The sequence below is a fragment of the Oryzias melastigma genome, linkage group LG11 (assembly GCF_002922805.2).
Source record: "Oryzias melastigma strain HK-1 linkage group LG11, ASM292280v2, whole genome shotgun sequence".
NCBI lineage: Eukaryota > Metazoa > Chordata > Actinopteri > Beloniformes > Adrianichthyidae > Oryzias > Oryzias melastigma.
This window is the reverse complement of record NC_050522.1, coordinates 26,623,023-26,631,017: the sequence shown is the minus strand read 5'-3', so window position 1 is coordinate 26,631,017 and position 7,995 is coordinate 26,623,023.

Below are 7,995 nucleotides of genomic sequence, written 5' to 3'. Positions count from 1 at the left end.
CTGTTTAACCTCGTTGTGTGAAAACATTTGACGGTTTTTAGGATTTTACTCTTTATGTGATTTTTCATTGAAAATCGAACATTTTTCAGTTAAAAACATTCAGCATCTTCATTCATGCTTTACTTTTACTAACGTAAGTTTTGACATTTTACGCAAATGTTGCACTTTTTTTACATGTAATTCTTCAAATATTTGTGCAGTTTCTGCAAATGATGTAAGTTTGGTTTCGTCATTAATGCTACTGAGGTTCTTAAGGCTAATTTTGACTTTAGCTAATATTTTAGCACAATAACAACGTTTTTAGCTAATTTAGCATCTACTCAGGTTTTTTGGGCTGTTATGGAGTTAAACTAGTATTTTAGCAACCTGTTAGCTTTTCTGGTTGATTTGACGTCCACTAAGGTTTCATGGGGTAATTCTGCGTGAAGCTAACATTTTGGTAACGTGTTAGCTTTTTGGCTAAGGTGGCGTCTAACGAAGTGTTTGGAATAATATGGAGTTAAGCTAATATTTTGACAACATGTTAGCTTTTGTGGCTAATTTGGCATCTCTTTAGGTTTATTGGGCTATTTCTGAGTTAAGCTAGTATTTTAGCAACGTGCTAGCTTTTGGTACTTACTAAGTGTTTTGGGGCTTTCTTGGAGGTAAACAAAATTTTAGCAAAATACTCACTTTTTTTTGGCTCATTTGGCATCTACTGAGGTTTACGGCTAATTTTGAGTTCATGACATTTTTTACATTTTTGGCCAATTTTTTGTGCACTTGCCAATTTTTTTTTTTTACTTTAAATCCTTTAGCAAATTTTAGCATAATGCAAATATCTTTAGCATTTTCAGCAAATTCCTTAAACAACTGCAGTAAATTTCTTCAGCATCTTCAGCAAAAATCTTCACCATATTTAGCGACCAAATTCATCAGAAAATCATTATTGTTGAAAATCATTTTGTAGTTCATCCAGCTTTCTTATCATCCTTTTCTTTTTCCCATCTCACAGACATACATTCAGCTTTTGCAGGAGGAACAACGACTTTCACAAAAACTTTAAAGTCCAGATGATAAAAACCGTAAAATAGAATTTATCTGTTTTTTTTCTCCTAATTCTGTATCTGGTTTTTTGGAGCTTTTGCAGCACCGACGATGTTAAAATGAGGCTAAAAACAAACCATAAGTGGGATCTGAATTCCTGTTTGCCTTTAAAGAAGGTTTTACCTGCAAATGTTTGTTTCTCCTTTTGTTTTTCTGCACTGAACCACCGATCTGCTGTTTCTCTACCAAACCAGAGGCCCCTCCTCCTTTTGTTACCATTCGTCCGCCTTTAAAGTCTAAACTAACTGAAGACACGGAGCCGGTCTGTCCTCGTACGTCTCAGACAAACGTCTAAGATTACAGATGTATGACGTTTTTTCTTCCTTTCTCTATTTTTTATATTCTTTCCAGCACAAAAGATTTTTTTTGCAGGTACTTAGACTTTTAGCTTTCAGCTGCTCCATCATCCATGCTCCCGTTGCCATGGTGACGAATCAAAGCCAATACAGAAACAAACCCCTAAATTACATCCCAGCCACTGTGGAAAATTCTCTCCAATTTTAGACCCCAAATCACGAAAAGATGGAGAACGCCGGGGTGTCGTTACGGGAGGCAAAAAAAAGGTTTTGTTATTTAAAATGATTCTGTCAACAGTTATAATTTAGGAGTAAAAACTGTGAAATCTCAGTTTGTGTTTCGTTGTGGAGGCTTCTTTCATTGATTGTTTGTGTGCAACGAAAACTGATTTTTTTAAAGATTCTCGTCCAAAGAGTCAGTTTCTATGTTTTCACCTGAATCACGATCAGATTGTTTCTTTTCCTTTTTCTCTTTTTTGAGGATCTTTCAAAAGGAAAACCATCTGCTGCTTCGCTTTACTGATGATGACTCACTAACTTTAGAGTTTATTTGATTTTCTGGATGAATTGTTTTAACTGTTCTCCATCTTAAAGTAGAACCGGACAATAAACTGAGTGAAAATCTCATTTTGGTGTTTCTGCATTATTTTTCTGACCGACTAAACTCGTCTTCCCGTTCAGACTGTCCTCTGCTGCTCCGACGAGTCTCTCTGAGTTCATGGACTTTTCCTTCGTTTCTGGATCCTTCTCTCACCTGCATCCACATCAGCTGCAGGTGGAGCACCAGGGTCATCCTTCACGCTGCTCTGCAGGTCAGCCACGCCCCCAGCCCTGCGGCGGACGTCTGAGCAGGACGGTTAAGCGTGACATCACGACCCCGAGATGGTCAGACCGCCCATCACCTGCTGGGTTGGGACAGAGCCAAACGCTGACGGACCTGAACCTCTGCTGGTTCTGGACGGAGATCTTAGACCGGACGGAGCCCGACTCGTTTCAGGAGGACTCCAACAAAACTTCAGAAAAAACAGACTTTTGTCCAAAGAATGGATCTTCATCCAGAACCGAACCTGGAGTCCTTCTTCACCAGAACGTTTGCTGCTGTCTTTTTCTGAGGGTCGGTCGTCACCGTGAAAGTCTTGAGTTTCAGTGGAAACAAAGTTCTGAACCGATCCAGAACGGTTCTGTTTCCTTCTCTTGTCTGGATCTGACATCCTGATGGTGTGCAGAACTCTCCTCACTCCTGCTGTTCCAGGTTCTGGTCCTACTTCCTGTTTCGGTCCTGTTTCTTCTTATCGTTTGTTCTTCCTCCAAGTTAAACTCATCGACATTTATTCTCTTTGTGCTGAACGTCTATTTTGATGCTTCCTGGATTTGAAGCGTTTCCAGTTTCCAGATGAAATGACGAATGTTAGCTCCTCCTCCTTCTGCTCCGATCCCATCCTTAATTCCTAAATAGTTTTCCTCAGAGATCATGTTAGCACCAGGCTTCGCTCAGCGGCTGCTTGTGACATTGCCCCCCCCCAGGGTTTCCCTGCGTCCCCCCTCCTCTCGCTGCGTCCAAAATGCACCAATTTCTCAGCAGCAATATCTTCTGCTCACAGAGAAAAAAGGTCACGGCTCCATTACTCCAGCGTGACCTTCTGACCCGCCTTTACAGCGAGAGGCGGGAACAGCGTGATGCAGGTTCATGTTCATGAAGGACGCAGGATTGAACAACACCGCTTTTATTTAGTGACTTCAGGACGAACCCGAGCGGGTCTGGGTCCAGAACCAGAACTGAAGTCTCTGGTTTAGAGCGTTTCGATCCGGTTCTGCAGATCTTTGTTGAATCCTCATGTCAGAAGGAGATCTGTAGAGATCTAGTTCAGGTAGAAACAGGTAGAATTGTTTTTCTGGTGTTTTCCGTCGTCTCAGAATCATTTTTGTCCCTCAACAAACCCACAGAACTCAAACCTCGTTATTGTTTCTTCTGCAGCTTCAGAAACACCTTCTGCTTAAAGCAGGAATGAACCGGATCGCTTCTGCTTAACCTCCTAACTACCATCACTAATGAATGTTCCACCCGGATCCGGCCCTCCAGGTAATTCTATTGTTATTAATGATCCGATGTTATCTTGAGCTCATTTCTAACTTGTATAATTTTGACAAAATATATTTTTATGGAGAGTAAAATGTTGAAAGTTATTTAAGGTTTAAGTTGATTTATTCTGGAATAATATTCCTGTCTTTTTATTATTTATAATTATGTTAAAAAGTTACAGTTTTAAAGTTTTAAAAAGTGTCATTCTGCTAGATTTTTGGACTATTTTAGCGTTTAATAAGATTTTTTAGGCTAATTTGGAGTTTATCTTCTATTTCAGCTGTTTTAGATCACCTAAGTTTTTTTTTCATTAGTTTTTTAGGCTAATTTGACATTTAACTAATATTTTAGTGACTATCAGCTTCAGCTGTTGGCTGAAAGGTCACAGAATGTTGAAGAACATGAACGCTGCTGTTAAAGGGTTAAACGGGAGACATTCAGAATCTGGTTTTGCCTCCAAATGTCATTTTCTAAATAAATGTTTGAAACTTTTTTAAGCCCGAGATCAGGACTGCCGACGGGCAGCTAGACGGATGGAGGCTGGATGTGACGGCTGCCCTGCAGCAGCTGCTCAGGTGTGAGGATGACGATGAAGGATGAAGAGAGGCAGACAGGTGACTGAAGACAGCAGACGAGTCTCTAGTGTCTCTGAGGGCTGAGAGAGTCGGACTTGGACGAAGGACTCTGAGTGAGAGCGACTGCTGCGACCACAGATGGTGATGAAATGATCTGGCAAAGTGTGAAAGTGTGCAGCCGGATCTGAGGAGGAGTCCAGCGTGGAAGGAGGTTCAGACCAGGAGAGTCAAACTCAATCATACGAGAGGCCAAAATCAGAAACTCACCGTAGACGAGCAGCATAAACATTTACCGGACACTCTAAAACTACATTTTATTACTTTAAAAACTCAACTTTTTCACATAATTATGAACTAGATATAAAGCATTACCTGTGATAATGTTAGTGTGATGCTGGAAGCTGAATTTGGTCGCTGAAGAGGCTGAAATTGATAAAATATTAGCTAAATGCCAAATTAGCTTAAAAAAACTGGAAAAAAAAACTTAGGCTAGCCAAAACAGCTGAAAAAAATAGTAAATCTTCAAAATAACCTGATGCCAATTTGATCCAAAACAGCTAGCGGGTAAATGTTAGCCTAACTCCAAAACAGCCTAATAAACTTAAAAAGAAAAGCTTAAATTACCAAATCAGCTAGCATAGAGCTGAAACATTAGCTAAACTCTAAAATAGCCTAAAAAATCTTTGTATCTTTTACCGTTTTTTGTGCCAACCCCCCCAACCTTCTACTTTTCTCCGGTCCAACACAAAAAAAGATAAAAACATAAACGATATACATAAAATACAAAGGGGTTTATACAAATATACACTCTGTGTGTCAGAAGATCAATAACTGTTGAGACAGTAAAATCTGTCCAACACTCGAGGCTCTCAGCTCTTATCGGACAAGTTAAAAAAGAAATAATAAAATCTAATAAATAAAATGATCTGGAGGGCCGGATCCGGCCCCCGGGCCTCGACATTGACATGTTTTAGACGCTCACAGAGGGCTGTTGGTGAGAGCCGACCCACTTTCATGTAGAATCAACCTCTTCCTCCTCTGTGAAGGCGTCTGTCAGCGACTAGCGTCCCTCTCCTTGTTAGCGTCGTGCTAATGGCTTCTCCTCGTGTTTGCTCCTCAGACAGATGCTGCTCCTCTCAGCTTCTCCTCAATATTTCATGCGTCTATTCTCAGCGTTTCTCTTCCTCCTCCTGACTGTAAGAATATCATCCTCAAGCCGCCATCCCGCCAACACGTCTGTGTGCTCCAAAGCCAAAGAAACACGACTGACGCCTCAACGACTGACGCCTACATTAGACATTAGTCCGGGTTTTAGGATCCTTTGGAGATTAGCTAATACTTTAGCATCATGCTAGCTGTTTTAGCTAAATTAGACATTGTTCCCGTTTTTTAAAGATAGTTTGGAGTTTAGCTAATATTTTAGCATCATGCTAGCTGTTTTCGCAGGATTAGATATGTTTCCAGGTTTTTAGGCTAATTTGGCATTTAGATAATATTTTAACATTATGCTAAAATATTAGCTAAATGAGGCATTTTTCCTTTTTTTGATAATTTTGAATTGAGCTAACATTTTAGCATCATGCTAGCTGTTTTGTCAAAGTTACGCATTCATTTTCATTTTTAAGGATTATTTGATTATAAGGTTTGAGGAGCTGTGATTTATGTTTGGAATTCCAAACTCTTTTCTAGACTCTTCTATGCTAAACATCGTTCCGTCGGTTAACTCACTCATACGCTGAAGAAGGCAGAACTCCTATTCAAGGTGAGGACCAAACCCGATCAAAAGGTCAACCGCTCCACCACTGTGCCACATGAAAGAACAAACAGAAACATGGTTGACATCAGAACAGATTCAGTGAAACTGTTTGTTTTTTCTGCAGACGGGTGAACCAGCGAGGCGTGAGCAGGCTGCGGTCCAGCCGGGCTAAACTGTGTCCTGCTGGACGTGCTGCTGCTAATGACCACAAACTCTGCAGGGGAAGTGTTGCTTATGATGCACACGTGTTCCCTGCTGGACTCGAACCGCGGCGCCGCTCTGATGGTCTGAGGAATCAGGGGGAGTGTTGTTTTCTTTGTCCCTTCAAAGCCAATTTGTGTATTGATTTGGAAATCCTTCCATTACCGCCTCTTCTGCTTAACAGATTGTTCTCGCCGCCGTCCGCCGGCTCATCCGCCCCAGAACCGCCGGCTCGGCCCTCGTCTGAGCCCCCGTTTCCTGCGGCTCTGTTTTCAGAGGAACATTGTGGCTGATTGCTGGGCAGATGCCATTATTCCAGGTTTATTTCTTCACAATCATATTATCCGTTTGCACCTCCGGGTGTTCCAGAGACGCGGCGGCCGGCTGTAGCCATTAGCGACAGGAAGATGGACTCACCTTCGGCTTGTGGCGGAGCGCTCCTCAGCTGGGTGCAATTAACCACAAAAACAAGAAGAAATGACTTTTTCCTTCATTGTGTGAATATACAGCTTTCACACTATTGTGATTCTTTCTCTTTATTATTCCTCGTTTATTCTCCAGTACGATTTTAATCGAGAAAACTCAATCACACCTTCAGCAGTTTCTGAATTCTTGGTATCAAAACATTCGTCTCGTTGAAGACATCATCTCTGGTGTTTTTGGTATTTGTACGTTTTACGGTTTTAACATTTTACACGATGTATGAAGTTTTTCAGCTCCACTGAAAATGAAAAGGAAACGTTTAAAATTGATTTAATTAAAAACATTTAAGATGTTCAGGATGTTTACATTTTTTAATTTAAGCATTTATGATCATTTATTTTGGAATTTGTTTTCACGTATTTCTACAGATATTTGTACGTATGTATTTGTATGTTTGGTATCAAAACGTTCAGCATGTTGACATTAATGCTACTGAGGTTTTTAAGGCTAATCTTGAGTTTAGCTAATATTTTAGCAACACCTTTTGCCTAATTTAGCATCTACTGAGGTTTTTTGAGCTAGTATTAGTATAGTAAGACAGGCTTAGATGGTGGAAACTGATTCGCTGTAGCGACCCCTGAAGGGAAAAGCCGAAAGGAAAAGAAGAAGAAGAAGAAGTAGTTAAGCTAGTATTTTAGCAACATGCTAGCTTTTATGGCTAATTTGATATGATACTAAGGTTTTTTCGGCTAACTCTGACTTAAGCTAACATTTTAGTAACATGTTAGCCTTTTATGCTAAGGTGACATCTGCTGATGATTTTTTAGGCTATTCTTGAGTTTAGCTAATATTTTAGCACTATGCTAATGCTTTAAACTAATGTAGCATCTAATGAGATTTTTGGGCTGTTCTTAAGTTTAGTAAATATTTACCACCATGCTAACATTTTTGACTAATTTGGCATCTTTTGAAGTTTATTGGGCCAGTATGGATCTAAGCTAGTATTTAGCAACATGCTAGCTTTTTGGCTAATTTGATATCTACTACGGTCTTTCAGGCTAACTCTGACTTAAGCTAACAGTTTAGTAACATGATAACTTTTTTTGTTGCTAAGGAGGCATCTACTGAGGATTTTGGGCTAATTCTGAGTTAAGCTAACATTTTGGTAACATGTTAGCTTTTTTAGGCTACGGTTGCATCTACTGAGATTTTTAGAATAATTTGGAGTTAAGCTAAAATTCTGGCAATGTTGTGATTATTTTCATGAAGTTCTTCAAAATTTTCCTGCATTTTCTGCAAATTATGCAATTTTTGTTTCAAAACATTCAACACGTTCATGATTGTCATTAAGGAATGAAAATAAATGTCTTTAGCATCTTCAGTGACCACATCCAGCAAAAGCCTTCACTCTAGTATTATCTCAGGTAATGCAGCTTTTCTAGTTTCGTTTGTCCCAAAGTTTCCGCTCCATCCTCCATTTATGCTCCTTTCCAGCTCCTTCCTTTGCATTTCTAACATGTTCAATCTCTCTGCGCCTGCAGCTTTCTCTTATTACCACCATTCTGTCGGACTCCTTAT